General features: G+C 39.7%; 1 protein-coding gene, 1 long non-coding RNA gene and 1 other non-coding gene across 6 annotated transcripts in view; 2 read left to right on the plus strand and 1 right to left on the minus strand.

The window, feature by feature from the left end:
- Nucleotides 1–21,818, plus strand: part of LOC109430375 (complexin) — a 596,174-nt gene that overhangs the window by 68,260 nt on the left and 506,096 nt on the right. The gene's annotated exons all lie outside the window — the stretch shown is intronic.
- LOC134286845 (uncharacterized) lies at nucleotides 15,555–20,300 on the minus strand. Its single transcript, XR_009996925.1, has 3 exons — nucleotides 17,476–20,300; nucleotides 17,340–17,411; nucleotides 15,555–17,252 (listed from the first exon to the last, which is right to left on the minus strand). It is a non-coding gene; the product is annotated as an uncharacterized LOC134286845 (long non-coding RNA).
- On the plus strand, nucleotides 21,538–21,610 carry Trnak-cuu (transfer RNA lysine (anticodon CUU)). Its single transcript has one exon. It is a non-coding gene; the product is annotated as a tRNA-Lys (tRNA).

Consider the following 21,818-nt stretch of genomic DNA (forward strand, 5'->3'; position numbering starts at 1 on the left):
TTGATTGACTGGACAAATTGCTTTGGGTTGCGGAATTTTCTTCTCATTATGACACTGTCTGTTCTTTCGTTTTGCGATAATGAATCCTCCAATTCAAGTGAGATTTAGAGCATTCTTTCAGCGTATTTTTCTTTCTGGCATCACGGGTCAACTGAGACAGATACGGAGATACACCTTTCCCGGAGTTATCAAAGAAATTTCAGTATTAAATACTGAATAGCGGTGCGTTCAGTCGGTGCGAGCAGTTGGTACCCACACATGATTATACATGGTCTTGAGCTGTTTAATCTGGCATCTTTACCTTCACTGAGCGTGGGAGTTGGTTGGATCCTGTAATCCACAGTACACCGTCGTTTCTACTATTGTCTTGGTCTTCTGTGCCGTCATTTGCTTCGTTATTCAGTTGTGCAACGAAGTACTTCTTTCAGCTTTCGATCACTTCGCATTGGTTCATCAAGATGCTGCCGTCCTTATTACTATACATTTAATTTCACGACATACATCACGGTACGTGGTACCGTGATTTCGGATGAAATTGATCAGTGGGGTGAAATTGATCGACGAGAGAGCCATTTTTATTTGTTAAAATTAACGCTTTAAACTTCTAACAATTTGTACAAAATGACCATCATCAGGCTCAAGGGTTATTGAATTATTAGTTTACATGTTTTACAGACAATTAGTCACTTATTTCTGTATAAAATTCAAAATTTTCCGAAACTGCCTGCAGGCGAACTTCAAAGACACTTTCAAACTTTTGTTACCGTAACTGTATCGCAAATGTAATGATTATGCGAATGAATATTTCTAGCTGCCAAGTATTCGCTAAACCCGATTTTGCCATCAAAAGTTCTATAAATATAGAAACTTATGCAGAAAATTGCACTTTTCCGGAAGTTATATCATATACATATACACTGTGGTGCATAATTGATCGGACAAACGCCGATTTTCATACAAAATGGCCAAGTTTGAGATGCTGTAACTATGGTTTGCTTTGATGGATTGAGCTCAATTTTTGACACGGAACTACAAATATGCTGAATTTTGTGTATACAAAGTATAAAATGTTTTCGTTCACAGGTCTGGGCGTGGCAAGGCGTTGAAAATATTGCAAAAGTGATCGGACAGCGGTACCCCTTTGATTTACACGCGTGCCGCTGTCCGATCACTTTTGCAATTTTTTCAACTTCTTGCCACGCCCAGACCTGTGAACGAAAACATTTTATACTTTGTATACACAAAATTCAGCATATTTGTAGTTCCGTGTCAAAAATTGAGCTCAATCCATCAAAGCAAACCATAGTTACAGCATCTCAAACTTGGCCATTTTGCATGAAAATCGGCGTTTGTCCGATCAATAATTATGCACCTCTGTATATATATATATATATATATATATATATATATATATATATATATATATATATATATATATATATATATATATATATATATATATATACTAGCTGTCCCCGGCAAACTTTGTCTTGCCTACTGCGTTTTTTGATGTTTCAAGCGCCCAAGTCCCCGTTCAAAATGTATGAAAATCCAATTTCCAAAAACTCTCAATTTTCCCATGTTTTTGGCCTCATAAACCTTCCTTGAGTGAAAACAAACAGAATAAAACTTAGACGATCCAAATCGTACCATCCGTTCGCAAGTTATGCGCGGTCCCACGTATGCCACTGCATTTTTATATATATAGAAAAAATGCAGTGGCATACGTGGGACCGCGCATAACTTGCGAACGAAAGGTCCGATTTTGATCGTCTTAGTTTTGTTCTGTTAGTTTTCACCCAAGGAAGGTTTATGAGGCACAAAACATGGAAAAAAATAAAGTTTTTGAAAATCGATCTTCAATACATTTTGTGGCCGGGGACTTGGTCTTGGATAGACACTTGAAACGTCAAAAAGCGCAGTAGGCAAGACAAAGTTTGCCGGGTACAGCTAGTATATATCTATATATATAAAAATGAGTTCGAAGTCCATTTGAGGCAACAAAACTCAAGAACGGATGAACCGATCAGCTTAACTCTTGCACGGCTCGGTTCGTATTCGTGTTGGCTGTGTTTATATGTCCAAAAAGTTACGAAAAACAACTAGAAAAGTAAGAAAATTGATAAAGTACTGATTTTCGTGAGCTGGGAAGGAAATCAACACGATTGAAATGAAACCAATCTAGAGTGCGGTGACGTTATGAACTCAACAGTTGTCAAACCACCACAGCTTGGCAAGACAAAGTTTGCCGGGACAGCTAGTATATATATATAAATGAGTTTGAAGTCCCTTTGAGGCAACAAAACTTACGAACGGCTTAACCGATCAGGATGACTCTTGCATGGTTAGATTCGTATTCATGGTGGCTGTGTTTATATGTAAAAAAAAGTTACAAAAATGCACTAAAAAAGTAAGAAAATTCACAAAATCCTGATTTTTACGACCTGGGAAGAAAATCAACCCGATTGAAATGGAACCAATCTAGAGTGCGGTGCTGTTTTGAGCCCTACAGTTGTCAAACCAGCACAGCTTGGCAAGACAAAGTTTGCCGGGACAGCTAGTTTAGTATTGAAATTGCATACTTTCAGGCGTTTTCTTAAGTTTTATTTAATTTCTAACTTACACTCCCGTTCAAAAGTTTGGGGTCACCCCCTCAAAAACATGTCATTTTTTTAGGCCCATATCTCCGCCAATTTGCGTCCGATTTCAAAACCCTAGGTCTCATTCAAAAGATAATAAGTCAAAGAAACTTTGAACATGATTTAAAAGAAACTTTTCAAAAAATTTTGTATGTAAACTTAACCCAAAGTTGCCAAATTTTCTAAAAAATGAATATAAACTTACGGCAGTGTCGCTGGAAGTTGGGTCGACCAAATTTCAAGATAAGAGCGGTAATATGACCCATTTTCTATTAGCTTTCAACTGCTTTTTACAGAACTTAGCTAAAAAATCTAGAAAAAAAGTTATTAAGTAAATTATTCCTTGATGTCATCGACCAAAAGTTTGGGGTCACCCCTCCATATGATGTATCGGCCAAAAGTTTGGGGTCACTATCGTAAAACATGGAAAAGTGATTTGTTGATATCTTTATCATCTTTCAATCAATTTTAATTCTTCTTGGTTTATTTGAAACAAAATGAATGAAACTTACTGCATAGACATTGACCCACACATATTTGTTGAAATTTACATACTAAAACTTAACGTAAAGTTGCCTCATTTTTTGAAGCGTGGTAAAATGTGCTAACTTTACATAACATTTTTATATACAAAAATCGTTAAACACGTTAAGTTGAAGACATCAAACGTAAATTTAGTTAATTATCTTTGAAATGAGCCAAAAATAATTAAAATTGAACTATAGATGACAAAGATATCATCAAATCACTTTTCCATGTTTTACGAAAGTGACCCCAAACTTTTGGCCGATACATCATATTGAGGGGTGACCCCAAACTTTTGGTCGATGACATCAAGGATTAATTTACTTAATAACTTTTTTTCTAGATTTTTTAGCTAAGTTCTGTAAAAAGCAGTTGAAAGCTAATAGAAAATGGGTCATATTACCGCTCTCATCTTAAAATTAGGTCGACCCAACTTCCAGCGACACTGCCGTAAGTTTATATTCATTTTTTAGAAAGTTTGGCAACTTTGGGTTAAGTTTACACACAATTTTTTTTGAAAAAGTTTCTTTTAAATCATGTTCAAAGTTTCTTTGACTTATTATCTTTTGAAATAAACCTAGGGTTTTGAAATCGGACGCAAATTGGCGGAGATATGGGCCTAAAAAAATGACATGTTTTTGAGGGGGTGACCCCAAACTTTTGAACGGGAGTGTAAATAATTTAAAACTTAGTAAACTTGTAAAAATTTTGCAAAGCTTTTCGCATTTCAAGGTGGTTAATTTAGAAGGAAAAAATATTTTCAGTACTTACAAAAACATTGCACTAACTGATCAATTTCACCCCTAAATTATTTTTTTTTTGATTTTTTATTTCAAATGATATTTTTTGTAATAAAATGATTTGCAGTAGAATTTTTAACTTCGTTGACTGATGAAAACTATGGTCGTACTTCTTTTAAAGCATTAAATTTATCCATATCGAGAAGTATTCCAAAATTATTCGCCAAAAACTATGAAAAGTGATCAATTTCACCCGAAATCACGGTACTTCTTGTAAAACTGTTGTGTTTCTTAAGGTGAAATGAAAGCCTGTCCGCGTTCAGGGACATATTTGACTCAAATTTTCAGGAACACAGTTGTCGGAATTCACAGAACGCACGAATCTGGTGCTCAATGTTTGCTACGAGCGTGCTGAAAATTGCATTTTCAGCAATGCGTTGTTCAAAAGACATGATTCATGCTTTCGGTATTTGCAAGGTAGCTATTGTGACAGTCATTGGAGTATACTAAGGTAAGAAATACGTGAAATATATAATTTTATTGAATTACCAAATCCGGTTTTTGAAAATACATGGAAACTCGTATACTATGGGTATTTCCGAAACAGGATCGACTAGTAGATGTCAAAAATCGATGTCTGACGCAATTTTAAAATCCAAATACTTTCTATTCAATTTTGACTCATCACCGCTCAGTTCTTAGTCCTCACTTCTTGTCCTTGAAATACTCATTTTGCTTACACCTCACTCACTCCTTAGCCCATGCCTTTTACTTCTCATTTTTCATTCCTCACTTCTCACCCCTCACCTAATGTTACTTCCCACTATTCTCTTCACAATGTTATCCATTCCTTACAGTACACGTCGTCTCTGCTCGCTTCTCACTTCTCCTTTATCACGCCTCTTTTCTCACTTTTCGTTGGCCATTCCTCGCTCACATCTCACTGCTTCACACACCTCACTGCTTATTTTTGCTCTCCCCTCTTCTTACATTTCACTTCTCTCTCTTTATTGCTCAGTTCTTGCCAAGAGAGGAGATATGTAGCTCTTGATCTCGAGAAAGATTATGAGCAGTTTTTGAGTAGCTCAGCACATAATCAAATTTTATACCATCAATCCCAACGCATGATTGTGCATGTTACATAAAAACTCAGATTAACCCACCTAGTAGTGGTGATAGTGCCTTTCTCGTCGAATATCAACGCAATCAACCTTGCCTTTGAGTCAAAGAACAGCCCCAAATCTCTGTACTTTAGTAACGGTCGGGAAGGATACTGTTGTGGTAAAAACGTGCTGCGAAACTGGCAACACGAGCTGACAACAGAAGAATAGAGTAGTGAAGTCGAATACAGTTGGTAGGAAGTCGCTTCTAAGAAAGGCGTTAATTTAACACCAAAATGTATGCATATTTTTGTTAGAATGTAAGATATGTTTATTAAATAATAATGAATCTCAGCATTGCAGCTGCAAACATGAATGCTGCTGTCAATAATTGAAGTAATCGTCGAAGTTGACTTTCCTCCCCAACAGATACAATACTCATATCAGCGGTTTGAGACTGTTTCACCTACGAATTTATGCGACTTGCTTAATGCTTATGCTAATGATCTCCCAAGTAACAAAATTAATTTTATAATGCTTTTGAAGAATTCGTCAACACCTGTTCTTTAAAACTGAATATAAACCCAATTGCTCTGCAACACTACATCAACTCAATCATAAACCCGCCATAAGACCAAAGAGGCCCATCCTATGATAGTCTTGGAGAGTTGATTATAAGATTTTCTTAAAACCTGTTGTACTTCACAAGATGTCTTCAAGGCGAATTGATCTCTGCTTGCAGAGCACGATAAAACGATCATAAAATTGTCTGTTTCTGTTGCTGCTGCACTGCTGCAGCTTTAATGATGGATGATTCGTTTATTTGAGTCGGTAAAAACATCATGAAAATGATACAATATTATTATTGGGAATAATTTCTAACACAAATTGGAAATATTTCCCTATTATAACTAGGTTGTCCACTGCCAAGCGAAAATCATCGTATATATGTTGCATGATACTTCCAAAAATTGCAACGCGCTGCGATAATAATGGAGTAATAAAATAATGAAAATTATTATTTCAGGTCAGGAGAGCAATATTAATGAGTTTTCTCAACATGGCTTCCGTCGAAATCGTCGAAGACGTCCACAATTATCGGTGGTTTTATTCAACATCACCATAAGATTGTCTCAAAATACTTTCAACTTACACAAGAGTGAAAAGAGTAACTCAAGAATACTCTGATTTATAACGTTCTCAATGCCGCCTGGTTGATCTCCACCAAGAACGCCAAAAAACCGAAATAAATTTATTTCAACTTATGCAAGGGTAACAAGTGTTACTCAAAAGTAGTTCGATTTATGACGCTCTTGATGCGGATTTATGCAGACTCCGCCGAGAACGTCATGAATCTTATGTATCAAATTGTGAATAAACAAATTAATTGCATCGCAATGCGATGATTTGTTTTAAACTATGAGGTGGTCATTAAAGTTCGATAAGTTACATTAGCAGCCCGATACCGCTGCCATCCGGAGCACCCCGGGAACCGGTCTTGATGCTGTGCAGTGTCAGATTCCTCCAGTCGGCGTTTCCCACAGGTAAGTAGTTGTTGATTTTCATGGTCTGCAGCAAAACGAATTCATCATATATTGCATGGGAATCGACGTTCTGGTTTATCAAACAAACCTCGTTTCGGATGCTGAAACTGGAGGAGTTTGACACTGCGCCGCGACAGAGCCGGTTTTCTAAACGGGTGTTCTTGTTTGGCTGCAATAATCGATCGATCGCAATCAGATTCTGATGCTTAAGTTTTTTTTTTATTTTTCATTTACAAATCTGTTCTCACTCAAGAACAGTTACTCTTGCTCAAGAACGGTTAATTGAAGATAACTTCAAGAACCTTTTAAAACTGACATTAAGGTCAACCGTTCTTATTGTGTTTGTGGTTTTATGCGCTGAACCCTAAGTATTCTTGGAGATGTTTTTAAAACCACACATTGCTGAAGAATAGTTGTGCTCAACAGAAACTCTTATAAAATCAATCAGACTACGCAATGCTTTCATAAAACTATCATAAAAATAAATAAAACCAGATAGAATCAAAATTGTTACTTGGGCTCTCCGGGGACGCAAGTCGAAAAGTTTCTGAATCCTGCATTCTTTTATTTAGAAAAGCAAGAATTTTATCAAAATTCATGATCGAAATGGGAAACTAATTGATGGCACTTACAAATACAAGCTAGGATATAACTTTTTTCACAAATCCCTTTGCGGTCTTCGACAAAGATTTTTCTGCACACTTTCAGCTATTTTATTATCATTGGTTACAAAATCCATGTAAGATTTAGGTTGTGGCGCCCTTGCACATATCTATCGATTGCATTGATTTTGTTCACTTTCGTAATTCCGCCGAAGCACCCAAGGTTGCTTCTGCAACACCACCGGTAGCCTTTTATGTAGTTAGAGCCTATTTTCTTGCTAACCCTTCATTACCCAAGGAACCAAAAGTTCGGATACCACTTGAAGAACGAACTCATAAGTTTAAGTTTGGTTCAATTCAAGTTTCGTTGAACTTAAATCTCTAAAAAGTTCCTTATGTATTAGTTATGAACTTGGAAGTACATGTACAAGCTTTTAACATCTCTTCAAAACGACATTGAAGTTGAAAAAAAGTTCAGAAAGAACTTATGTTGAACTTTAAAACCGAGTTCAATCAAATATTAACCGAACTCATGTTATTTTTGAGCGGAATAACGTTCCTTTCAGCGACACAAGTGTACTTTTTGTGAACTCAAGTTTGGTTAATTACTTAAAAAGTAAGCTGAAAAGAATGCTGTTCATCTTCCTTCGAATAGCTGATTAAGCCCAAACATGCTATTTCATCCGAACTTTTGGTTGCTTGGGTAGGTTATCAAAATGTCACGGTTTGATGTGTGCCATGCATGGGTTTGGTTTACTTTATATATGGCCATCTTCGACGGGACACCCGGAAACGATTCCGGAACAGTAGTCTGAGCCTATGTTCTTGCGAACTGTTTATCATGTTAATTAAAAAACAGCGATTTGCGCATGTATGGGTTTGGTTCACTGTGGCATTTGACCACTTCTGACGGGACACCCGGTCCACCGATAGTAACTTATGTAAACTGTGCCTATTTTCTTTGTATCCGTGCATGAGGCTACTGACAAAAAAGCGATTTTATGTACCGCACACATGGGTTTGGTTCACTTTTATATTTGACCAGTTCCGTTGAGACACCCGGAACCGGTTCCGGAACACTTACATGGTTCATTTTTAATTTTGGCCAATTCCACCGGGACAACCGGAACCGGTTGTGGAACACTACCGCACCGGTTGTCTCTAACGTAATCTCATGCTTTTTTTCTGGAGAACCGTTCATCATGTTATCGAAAAAGTCGCGATTTGATGAGTCGCATCCATGGGTTTGATTTCCTTCTTTATTTGACCACTTCCGAAGGAACACCCGGTTGTCCAAAATATGGTCTTAAACTATTTATTGCTAACCGTTTATCAGGTGACCTAAAGAGCCGCGATTAGATGTGTCGCATGTATGGGTTTGGTTCACTTTTATATTTGACCACTTACGGCGGGAAACCCGGAACCGGTTTTGCAACACTAACGGTTCAAATATAGTCTGAGACAATTTCCCAGCTTACCTTTCATAAGGTTATCGAAAAAACCGTGATTTGATGTGTCACATGCATGGGTTTGGTTTACTGTTATATTCAGCTTCTTTCGGAGGGACACCCGGAACCGGCACCGGATCACTACCGGTTCAGATATATAGTCTAAAGCAATTTCCTGCTTAGCATTCATCAAAGTTTCGAAAATACCGCGGTTTGATGGGTCGCATGCATGGGTTTGTTGCATCTTCATACCTGGCTCATTCCTGCAATACCGGTCCGGAACACCTAAATAGCCTTAACTCCGGAACGGCTGGACCGATCTGCGCCATTTTCAATAGGAAACAATGGGACAAAATTCCCCGTCGAAGGAAACCAGCGTCCAAATGTCAGAGAAGGACTCTAAGCACAACTGTGCATCCTGGTCCTCCGTAAAGATGGGGGTTGGTGTCAGGTCCTGCTAGCCAGCCAGTAAAACCAACATGCAGTGAAAAAGAAACGTGATGAGAATACGTACCAGATCCAATGGTAACGACCCATGTGACGGATCAGGACTTGCTTTTGGAACCGCGGTAGGTACGTGGCACTCCAGACCTCTCAAATTCATTAGGAGCACCCACATACTCGCGGATCTATTGAAGGACCGCGGGCTTGGCATCGTTGTGCTAGAGGAAGTGTGTTTTACATGATTCATGGTGCGAGCCGAATCTTCGACTTCAGCATAACGTGCACATGTCTCATTCCAAAAACACTGACGATGGCAAGGATGGTTCTTACGCGCAGCTCGAACGACCGGTGGCCAGATCACGACACTAAGATTATCATAGCAGACCTATGTAAACGCTCAGGTAGGCCAGACGGAGAAATTCAAACTGACGACTGGAAAATGTCCACCATGTGACAAATGAAAACGGCTTACGACTCATCGATTTTACTACCTCACATGGCAGGCCCGTGCACAGAAGTGGCACCAAGAGGGTATGGAACATCCGATATAGGGGGTTTAACAACCAAACCCTCCCCCCCCCTCTTGTGCACGGGCTTGTCACATGGCCATACGTAGAACCTAATTGCAACAAAGCTTCCCTTATTGCTACAATTGGAGTTCACCATAGCAGACGGAATCGCAAATCGACCACGTTCTGATTGATGGACCGCATTTTTCCGACATTATCGACGTCAGGATCTATCGCGGTGCAAACAATAACTCTGACCACTAGCTGGTGATGGTTAAACAGCACTCTAAAAATCTTGTCTTTATCAATGTACGGTACCAGCGGCCGCCACCGACGTATTTAGAGGACTGCTGGAGAACAGTTAAAGCAGCCATCAACAACGAAGCCAAGAGCACCATTGGGTACGTGGAAAGGAACCGATGTAACGAATCGTTCGACGACAAGTGCAGAGCGAATTTGGAGGAGAAGAATGCAGAGCGTGTGGCAATGCTGCAGCATAGAACCCGGCAGAACGTGAAACGATACAAACAAAAGTGGAAACAGCAGATTCGCCTTCATATGGACGAAACGGAGTGCGATGAACATCTATATGGAGCGGGGAATACAGACATGGAGGTTCAAGGCAACGGGAGAAATGACTACGTCAGTACAGCAGATCAAGATGGGCCTGGAAAAAATGGCTACCTGCCTGCACTGTCTAGTTTTCCTGATATGGGAGACCGAGCAACTACCAGAGGAGTGGAAGGAGGGGGGAGATATTCCCTCTGCAACAAAGGTGACAAGTTGGGTTTTGAGAACTTGCGAACGATGGTGGAGCCTCATGGCAAATTCCTGAAAATTGTCTATCATTTTGAGTTGGGCTTCCAATGCATATTTGAAATGAAAAATAATTGTGATAATTTCCAGATCCTTGTGATTTTTGCATGTTATTGGAATAAATCTTGCTCTTGCACCATCATCCACAATAAGTGACCTAAAATACGTGCTTCCACAACGTATTCTAAAATTTTATTTCGTTTAAAATTGCTTGAGAGTTACATCGAATGGGAGTATTAGTTACGAATGTTGCAAAACCGTTTGAAACACGGCATTTTCAGTAAACCCAAGCATATACCATACATTCAACGTTTAACCCATAAATTTTGTTTGCTCATAACCCCTTTCAACATCAACCTCAACACCACCGCAGTAGCAGTCCCGAACATCTCCGAGCGTCAGTTTTCAGAGTTACATTCACCGTACATTCCAGGCCTTCCGGGATAACAAGGGCAACTCCCCGGTTGTTATTTATTAAATTTGCGTGTTCATTTAAATTCCACTTTACCGGTCACCGCACCTTCCACCTTCCACTTAGCATTGGAGAATGAAAAAAAAAAACATCCCACATTAAAATACCATCGATTTCACAGGGTTGCTAGTTTGAAACTGGGCCTTTCAATCCATGCTTCACAGAAACGGAGAGGCAACCAACCGGATGAGGCCGGACTGGCATTGGGAGTGAAAGCATCCGGAAAATGCCGCTCCACATATCCCAGTTTTGTAATTTGCTGGTGTGTGGAAATCACATTTCATTAAAAGGAAAATTTATGACTGTGGATTTTATTATGAAAATTTTATGCCATGAATATCATCAGCACAAACACACACTCACACCTCCTACATACGTGGGCTCTTGTATCCACATATTTGAAACGTCGAGTCGTCGTCGTCGCGTCTAGAGTGGGTTGCACAATGTACGACCGGATTTAACCCGATGAGAAGAAGATTTTTGAAATTTCATCGCTGTTGCAGTTGAGCACGTGCGATGAAAAAGTAGGTTTGTTAACGGGAATATGTATTGAAACAATTTAAGTTTACTGATATTGTTTTTAACAACACTAATGTTGTTTAAAAATTATGAAATGGTATTACATTGGCAACATTCTTCTTCTTCTTCTTCTTCTTCTTCTTCTTCTTCTGCTTCTTCTACTTATTCTTCTTCTTCTTCTTCTTCTTCTTCTTCTTCTTCTTCTTCTTCTTCTTCTTCTTCTTTATGGCATTACATCCCAGAGCGTTAATGATTAATCATAAATTTAATCATGATTAATGATTAATGATTAAGATTAATCAAAATCATTAATCATAATCACAAAAAAATCTCATTTAATCATTAATCATTAATCTTAATCACACTGTTTTTGCAATCTAATCATTAATCAGTAATCATAATCATAAGAAAAAAATATTAATCAATCATTAATCATTCATCACCAGAAATGATTCATCATACAAAATATATGATCCAATTTAAATTGGTTCAAATGCTGTTCTAAATAATATAATTTATGATTTTATTTTAAAAATCTCCCGGACAGAGTTACCTTTAACTTTTGAAACTTTAAAAACATGTTAAACAATAAATATATTTTAATCATTTCCAGTTTTTTTTGTGATTGATTAATCATGATTAATCATGATTTTTAATCAATCAGCCATTTTTAATCATTAATCATAATCAATAATCACAGATAAAACCAATTTTAATCATTGATCATAATCTTTAATCATCCTAAAAATCAAATTAATCATTAATCATAATCAATAATCACCAAAATTGGAATTTTAATCATCAATGATTAATCATGATTAAAATTTTCGTTAATCATGAACGCTCTGTTACATCCCCACTGGGACTTGGCCTGCCTCGTTTCAACTTTGTGTTCTTTGAGCACTACCACAGTTTTTTTTAGACGGGCTTGGTGGTCTAGTGGCTACCGCATCTGATTCGTATGCAGAAGGTCATGGGTTCAATCCCTGGCCCGTCCTTTTCATCCTACTTTGTATCTTTCTATCCACTTTCTCTCGCTCTCTCTTCTCTACATATACAACTAATGTATATTCATATGTTCATAGCCATCGCTAGAACCAGAAACGATTTGAAAAAGTCGTTTCTCTCCCTTCCAACTGCCACTCACAGCACAGTGTATATATAACGCCTATAAGTTATGCAACCAAAGCGTGCTGTGCCGCTTGACCTTATCCAGCTTATTCACCACACAATCTATCACGAACACTATAAATAACCCTATCCATGGATCGCATCATCGACCCAACGGTGACTCCCAGATCTCCCATCTTTTCCGTCTAACAAATACCCCAGTCCGTGCGGGTTGTGGGGACGCAGAGTGCTCTCGGTCTCTAGCAGCAACAACCAGTACACTCTAACATTCCTTTCCCTTCCCAGCTGACTATAAGGACTTGGCCGGCGCCGTTATTGATCAAATATGCATGAGCTGCTAAAATTGCACTTTGAGAATAAGTGGAATGTCCCAGCCCCTTATTCAGTTGGATCTCAGTGCAACTGGTACCAGTTCAGATCAATCATGGAGGAGCAACCATTGACATGTATAGTCAGAATTGATCGTTTGAGCACTACCACAGTTTTTTTTTTCTATCTGTATTAACGAGATTTTTAGCCCTAGGCTAGTTCATCTCGGGACCCACGCTTTACTTCCCTTCCGAAGGAAGAACACAGTTATTAATTGAAGGGCTTCCTTTTGCCTGGCATTGCATGAAGGTGTATATTGTGAGGCAGCACAATGATACACTATGCCTAGGGAGTTGAGAAATTTTTCCCGACCGGAACGAGAATGGAATCCGCCATCCTCGGATTAGCGATGCATAGGCTTAATCACTAGGCTAACTGGTGAACCCCTAGGCATTGATGGAGACATTGGCAAACTATAAAAGATATAAAATCACATATTTTTACTTGTAAGTTGGTATCTTTGAAGAAGTAGGTATGCACTTTGAAATTAAGCAAACACAGTGAAACTTTCCAAACAACATTATGACCGTGTGAATCTCCGCCAATCTTGGACTTCAACCGGTTACGCAACTTTTGAAGGAAATCCACTCAATCATAATGTGATTTTACATGACCACTAAAGAAAATATGCACTCAATCTAGCACTCCCTTTATGTGAATGACTTGTCGATGAACTTTACATGGATATTATTTTTTTATCTGAATAAAATGAAATAATCCAATATTGCCTTGGTGAGCGCGACGTTTAATCAGGAAAACAATTAATCAGCGGTTTATGCTGTTAAGTGATCCCCCTATTATATGACATGTAAAATTACTTTATTCGAAAAACCACGTCCAAAATAAAGTTTACTTGTCACGAAAGCTTATTTTCATCATCAAAACTTCTGAACAATGAAATATCACTTAAAATTGTATTATACCATGCAATATCAATTCATTTAACTTAATGTAGTTACTTTGTGTTAAAATTCACACGTCTCTCGAACAACCATAAAAAACTGCTATAATAATATCGAAACTTTAAAATTTCGATCTTTTTCCCTATTCGGGCAACTCTATTCGCTGGAAAATTTACTGCTCTGGCAGTGTTTCACTTACTGATGAATGCAAATTTGTGGCTTCCAATAAATATACGGCGCGAACTGCAAACGTGAATGCGATTGCTGAATTATGGTCAAGTGTACTCGTAGCAGCTGCAGTAACTCATACATCATGTTAATCGGTGTAATTTTCTCTTTCTCTTTTAGGTGAGTGCCCCGCATTTGGTTGAAATTCAGGCCACTTCAACGTTTTCAGTTGATCGGTAGGTACGAACAAGTGTCTGTCACAATTAGAGTGAAAGGCTTCTCATCACACACAGCTTCTAAACAGAACCTAAACTAATCGCTCCGATTCGTTCACCTTACCCTTCTAATCCGTAGGACCGGGTTGACGACTCGGGGGCTGACAAGACACCTAATCTCTAGAAATAACAAAATACTTTGCGTACAGTTTAGAGTAAAGTTGTTCCTTTCAAAGGTTTCGGGAGGGAGTAACTTTCCGAAACTCGCATGTCATGTCAGTGGAAATCCCTGCTGAGCCAGCTCCCCACGTACACCGCACAGCCACAAAAGCTGGGAACAATGCTGCCGAAAGGAGAGAATTTTCTCAGATTGGGGTCGCATGAGGTATGGCTGCGGTCGGGTAAATTTGATTGGGATTTATTTTAGTTCTTGTTTGACGCTGTATTTTCCCACCTTTAAGACAAAATTGAAAGTTAATGGAAGAAATTAAATCATTGAATCAGCATCAGCAGCATCATTACAGAAAGCATTCACTGGTTTTAAACTTAATCAATTTATGCCTCCTGACGATTGTTCTGGAAATCATCAAGTAGTTCCTTTTGATATTTCTTCTTGGTTGCGTACAGAAATTTCTTCACACCTTCCTCAAGCAGGTTCTTTAACGGTTCATCTAGAATTTCTTCAGTATTTATTGGGACTATTTTTTTTCGAAAATTCTGCTACGATTTATTCAAGTGTTTCTTCTGAGGTCTCTTAAGAAGGTTCTCCTATATGTACTTTGTTAGTTTTCCTAGTGTTTCTCAACGTGAAAATCATTGTCTTTCCCTCTACTTCAAAAATTGTTAGGTCACCAATAAAACAACAAATTCGATTGAACATCGATTAAAAAAATTAAATCAATCAGAATGAACTTGGCCAAATTTTTCAAAAACTATCAAACATGAGGCCCCTGCTGCAGTGGTCCCGCATCCTATCTGGATTTTTTTCAAGGTTGCGACCATTCATTTGCAAAGATTTACATTCATTTGCTATTATCTCAGTTCAGAAGCATGCTATTGAAAAACAATGTATGGATGAATTCAACCTTGTAGTTTTATCTGAAAGTTTGCCGAATTACATTAGGGTCGCAAACGTATACCAAAGTCGTGAGCGAGCTGTGAAGGCAATTCTCCACGCGGTGAATGTAAATTTCATTCACGCTGTGGAAAGTTGCATTCACAGCTCGATCACGACTTTGGTATTCGTGTGCGACCCCAATGTTATTCGGAAAACTTCCAGATAAAACTACAAGGTTAAATTCATCCATACATTGTTTTTCGATAGCATGCTTCTGAACTGAGATAATAGCAAATGAATGTAAATCTTTGCAAATGAATGGTCGCACCCAAGGGGCGTGCAACTCTAAACCCTTCAAAGTATCGTAAAATACTAAAGGTCCCATTAGACATGACAAATATTTGGTCAAACAAGTCCAACAAATGGCCAACACAATGTGAATCATAGCAACCTTGGATGAATGTCGGGCTTCAATGGCAAATATTTGTCATAATGACAAACAGTCTAATGGCACCTTAAGAAATACTAGCGGACTACTAAGCATATGCAAAAAAGTGATCAAAGAGCTCTGGTTTTCAGAAACCTTGATATGGCGATATGGTTCGGAAGCTGATGACAAGTGAAACAATTTGTAGATGGACGGAAAAAAAAACTATATAGATTTTGGCAGAAGGGAATATAAAATAGTTTAGTCATTTTTCAAAGAATGGTCGTACTATGAGCGAGCTTTCGTTTGTGAAGAAACGATAAGGTGGCCTGGCCCCACGTGGACATCGGTGCTTCAGTGTCGGTACTTTTTGTCGGAATTTCCGTCAAACTCATGGTTCCTTCTCTCTGCCACGGATTTCAATTCATCCTTGGATGCTCGTGTCTGTATGCCTGTAGGTAATCTCCGAAGTTTTTGAGGGTACGTTGTTTTCAGGTGTTTCGTACTAGCACTGGTATAAGCGATGATGAGATGGCTGTAATTCTTCATTACACCAACAAAGCTAGCCATGAAAATGTTTGACATTTTACAGGTCATTTTGACGGACTACATACATGCACGAAAAGACTGTAACGGTTCTTCGTCACTGGGTCAGAAAGTCATAACAGCTGATTCCACTTATGCGCCAAGTAAGTAGGCAAAGTCCACTTACATGTGGATCAGCAAGGTTTACCCCGGCGAGACTCCTCAAGGCGAGTCGTTAGCAGATCTTAGACAAATCCCGAACCAATCGCAAAGCAAATGCCGTTCAAAAATATCACCCAACAACGAGGATCAACTTAGAGGGCAAAACGGTTCCAACTCACGAATCAATGAACGATCAAACTTTCTCATTCCTCTCATTATATTTAGGCCTATTCTGTAGCTAAAATTTACTTATTTTCTAAGCTCTAGAGCGTAATTTTCAAAACCAAAATCTACCTATAATCTCTCTTTGATGTTCTAGGGTAAGGTGATTGCGAATGTGTATATCTTAATCTATTAGATCTGACCTGGTTTTAGCAGCATGCTGGCGGTTCCTCAGTGGTTACTTTACAGTGGCACGGTGGGGGCGCCCCTGTCCAGGTTCACACGACGACGATAGTGGAGCTCAGTCACCCACCAACAGTGGATCTTCGGCGACGGTGAGCGGTGAGGGACAACGTCTCAAGGGTGGCACTCACTCTCAGCAAATGCACGAGCAAGCACTTGGGTGGCTGCTCTACCACGTAGCCGATCGATACAGCGGCACAGCAAGGTGAGATCAGTAGAAACAGTGCTGATTATTGCGTCACTGTTCGGCGGCTGTCCGTTCGAAGCCGATTATACGCCCCGCCCACATGGAGGGGTTTCCTGGTAATTCCCTTCGAGGCCGAGGAGTTAGATGCGGAGTATTGGCGACCGACCAACTCCTAAAAGGCGTGGATGACCTTGGGCCCTAGGACACGCGAGGGTCGAATGCTGGCTCGACGACGAGGGCAGGCCTACAAGCCGCCGGGCTTCGGATTCGTCCCTAGGAATAACGATTGCGTTCCGTTATCCCCTGTGCCCTGCACAGACACCTTCACTTGAAGGATGAGGGTGTCCTTCAAGGAAAAAAAATACACATTCGCATTACAATTCGGATTACACATTCGCACATGATTAACAACACTAGTATTCACTTAAATTACCTGGTCCTCGAGGGAATTCTGCACCTGCAGTACACTAGTACGCAGTTTTTCAGTTTTTGATACACTTTTTGGCTACAATTGTATTGATTCAATTATTAGATTTGTTTTTTTTTTTAATTCAGTAAAAGTTACTCACGAGATCTATACAAAAACTTTTCATAGGGCCTATCGATTAACAGTATTTTCCACAGTTTATTGTTTAACTGAAAAATATTGATTAGGATTAAACTGTATTATAATAATTTAGTACATTGTCTCACTTTTGCTTTAAAAAAATGTTCCACACTTGGATTTAGTTTCACTTCTTCTGATTTTTACAATTTTGGTTTCAACACGTCCAACTATTCCAATGATCGAACTGAGAATACTTGATCGAAAATGCTTTGTTCAATAGTAAACCGACGCGAAGCCCCAGAGCTATTGTATTTTTTGATAAACAGCTCATCAGTTGGGCATCTAACTGATGAGCCTGATGATCATCATTCTTAAGTGATGAAATGAACATAACAACTTACCAAGCGAAAGATTTAAATTATTGGTTGCATCTCCCACCACTAGGGGCGCATATTAAAATTTAGAACTTATCGTTTAACCCTTGCTGGTCCCATGTGCAAACTTAGTTTTTTTTAAATAGCGTAAAAAATGAAATCGTGTTATAAAATTCTGAACTGGTGTTTCTTGTAACCACGTTACATTTCCCCCTTACCCGACAAAAAAAAATGTATTTTAATATATATTTTTTTTTTAACAATTAAGTTTAGTTTTGAGCAGAACCAAAAGAAAACAGAATTATACTCTTACCTCATCGTAATCCAAATGCGACTTCATAGCTTATTGTTTTGAACTATACAATAAGCAGAAGTAAAATCTTCGCTAACAAGGAATTCACTATTACGTTGAACATATATACTATACACTATACTTGTTTTTTTTAATATATATTACATCTATAGATATTATTTACAGTAACACTTTTCGATTATTCACAGAACCAAAATCGTCTTTTTCTTTACGGATCACTCACATCACACTTGCTTCCTTTCCTATTCTTCTCGTTTTCAACAAATAATCCACCATCGTGAATCGAAGCAGATTACTATCCGCAACAAACAAAACCAAACGAATAAAGGAAATCTAAATCCCGTAGTCGAGTATCCACTCAACCATACAGCGTAGCGAAACGCGCCGAACTGGAACTCTTGGTTCCTTATTTCAGATAACCATCCGAAAAGATACTCAAAAACCAATCTGAATAACCATCCTTAAATTCCTCCTCATTCTATTCAAAACTACACTACCTAACAGTGATCCGGTATCACGTTCAACGACGGTACTCTCATCAACTTACAGCTTCTCTCTCGTCACTCAACGTCTCTCAAGGTTCCCTTTTCCTGCGTACTCTGTGCTGTCAGTCAGTCTGTCGAATCGTCGCGTATCGATATGGTTGCGGTTCGTCGCGGAATATTCGAAAGTGTGAAATATAGTGAAAAAGTATAGAAATAATTTACTTAGTTTACTTAGCTAAACTTGATGGACTATGGAGCGAACTTCGAGAGGTCATGGATATTTAACTAGTATCGAAATTATGTTAGGCTGATTTGGTTCTATTTCTTTTCAGTGAACTGGCGACCGCAGGTAGAAGAAAATGGATACGAAAAATGGTGCTGAGCTGTGCGGAGTATCGGAGGTCAATGACTCCGAGGAAGAATTTAGCAAATTTTGTTGGGGATGTAGCAAATTTTGTTGTGAATTTCGATTTGGTGGTGAAGAAATCTATGGTTGTGCTTGACGAAAAGTGAATTATAATCCAGGGCATAAAGTTAAAGAAGATACTACGGTCGCTGTGCCCTATTAAATAATATGAAGAAAAATAGTGTTATTGAGAAAGAAATCTACGGGTGAAAAAAAAATATCAGTAGAAAGTGAAGTGTGAGCTGATTCAAGAAAAAAATACTGCAATGTTGGATTAACTACGAATCAGATGTTGGGTGTGGTGATGCTTGCGAGCGATCTGTTGGCTTCCAAAACCAGCTTGGCCAGAGTTTTCGGTTCTCTGAGCGTGTGTATTCTGTACATAGCTATACGGCATTGCCGGATCTACCCGCGCTGGATCCCTACACATCTATCTTGGTCAACAACGGAGGAAACAGAACGACATCTCAACGTTGGACAAGTGAACCTCAAAGAGTGTTTTTACGAAATGTTGTTTATGTGCACCAAATGTGGATTACACCGTCATAGCTGGATCAACTGCCGGTTTATTTAGGCTGCATGTCAGCAGACCTGAAGACCCCTAACCTGTTTCCTGCCATATCTTCGAGCTCGTAGCAGTGCATCCCGTGTTTGGCGATTATTCTTGCTGGTGAGTACGTTTCGGCTAACTTGGCGTTAAAATTATTTGCCTTATTCGACAGAAAAAAGTTTTTCTTCAGAACTATCTCTCCGATATTGAAGTTCGAGACCTTTGCTCTTGCCCTCAGATTATAGTACTTGCTGTACTTCTCGTAAGCCTTTTTTAGGTTTACTCGAACTTGTTCATGGATTTCCTGCATTTCCTTGCTCAATGCTTTGGGGTCCTGTTCGAAATCATCCGAGGTCTCTCGAATTTTAGCATATTCGACGCCGGAACCTTCGTAATTTCTTCCGTAGTTCACAAAATATGGGGTGTAATCAGTAGACTCGTGTACCGCGGTCCTTATAGCCATTGCCACCATCTGTAGGTTGTCATCCCAAGCCTTTTGGTTGCCTCCCTTTAAGTACGACCTGATGGCGGACACAATAACACGATTTACCCGTTCGGTGGGGTTGTTGGCTGGGTGATAATTGGCATTTTTCCAGTGACTAACGTTATACCTTTTCAGCAGCGTTTCAAAGATCAATGACTTGAACTGAGGTCCATTATCCGAAATCAAGATCTCGGGCACCCCGAAAAGCAAAAAAATCATTGATTCTAAAAATTTTACCAGGGCTTCTGCTTTGGCTTCGCGCATGAGATGTATCAGAACAAATTTTGAGAAGTGATCCGTCACTACGAGAAGCGTAGTATTTCCCGATCTCGACCGAGGGAACGGTCCCATAAAGTCAACAGATACTATCTACCAGGACACCCTCATCCTTCAAGTGAAGGTGTCTGTGCAGGGCACAGGGGATAACGGAACGCAATCGTTATTCCTAGGGACGAATCCGAAGCCCGGCGGCTTGTAGGCCTGCCCTCGTCGTCGAGCCAGCATTCGACCCTCGCGTGTCCTAGGGCCCAAGGTCATCCACGCCTTTTAGGAGTTGGTCGGTCGCCAGTACTCCGCATCTAACTCCTCGGCCTCGAAGGGAATTACCAGGAAACCCCTCCATGTGGGCGGGGCATATAATCGGCTTCGAACGGACAGCCGCCGAACAGTGACGCAATAATCAGCACTGTTTCTACTGATCTCACCTTGCTGTGCCGCTGTATCGATCGGCTACGTGGTAGAGCAGCCACCCAAGTGCTTGCTCGTGTATTTGCTGAGAGTGAGTGCCACCCTTGAGACGTTGTCCCTCACCGCTCACCGTCGCCGAAGATCCACTGTTGGTGGGTGACTGAGCTCCACTATCGTCGTCGTGTGAACCTGGACAGGGGCGCCCCCACCGTGCCACTGTAAAGTAACCACTGAGGAACCGCCAGCATGCTGCTAAAACCAGGTCAGATCTAATAGATTAAGATATACACATTCGCAATCACCTTACCCTAGAACATCAAAGAGAGATTATAGGTAGATTTTGGTTTTGAAAATTACGCTCTAGAGCTTAGAAAATAAGTAAATTTTAGCTACAGAATAGGCCTAAATATAATGAGAGGAATGAGAAAGTTTGATCGTTCATTGATTCGTGAGTTGGAACCGTTTTGCCCTCTAAGTTGATCCTCGTTGTTGGGTGATATTTTTGAACGGCATTTGCTTTGCGATTGGTTCGGGATTTGTCTAAGATCTGCTAACGACTCGCCTTGAGGAGTCTCGCCGGGGTAAACCTTGCTGATCCACATGTAAGTGGACTTTGCCTACTTACTTGGCGCATAAGTGGAATCAGCTGTTATGACTTTCTGACCCAGTGACGAAGAACCGTTACATTTTTGAGAAGTGATCCGTCACTACGAGAAGCGTAGTATTTCCCGATCTCGACCGAGGGAACGGTCCCATAAAGTCAACAGATACTATCTGCCAGGGCAGCCCGGCTAGCTCAGTCGGTAGAGCATGAGACTCTTAATCTCAGGGTCGTGGGTTCGGGCCCCACGTTGGGCGCCAAAATGTAACGGTTCTTCGTCACTGGGTCAGAAAGTCATAACAGCTGATTCCACTTATGCGCCAAGTAAGTAGGCAAAGTCCACTTACATGTGGATCAGCAAGGTTTACCCCGGCGAGACTCCTCAAGGCGAGTCGTTAGCAGATCTTAGACAAATCCCGAACCAATCGCAAAGCAAATGCCGTTCAAAAATATCACCCAACAACG

Source organism: Aedes albopictus, chromosome 1 (assembly GCF_035046485.1).
Source record: "Aedes albopictus strain Foshan chromosome 1, AalbF5, whole genome shotgun sequence".
Classification (NCBI taxonomy): Eukaryota; Metazoa; Arthropoda; class Insecta; order Diptera; family Culicidae; genus Aedes; species Aedes albopictus.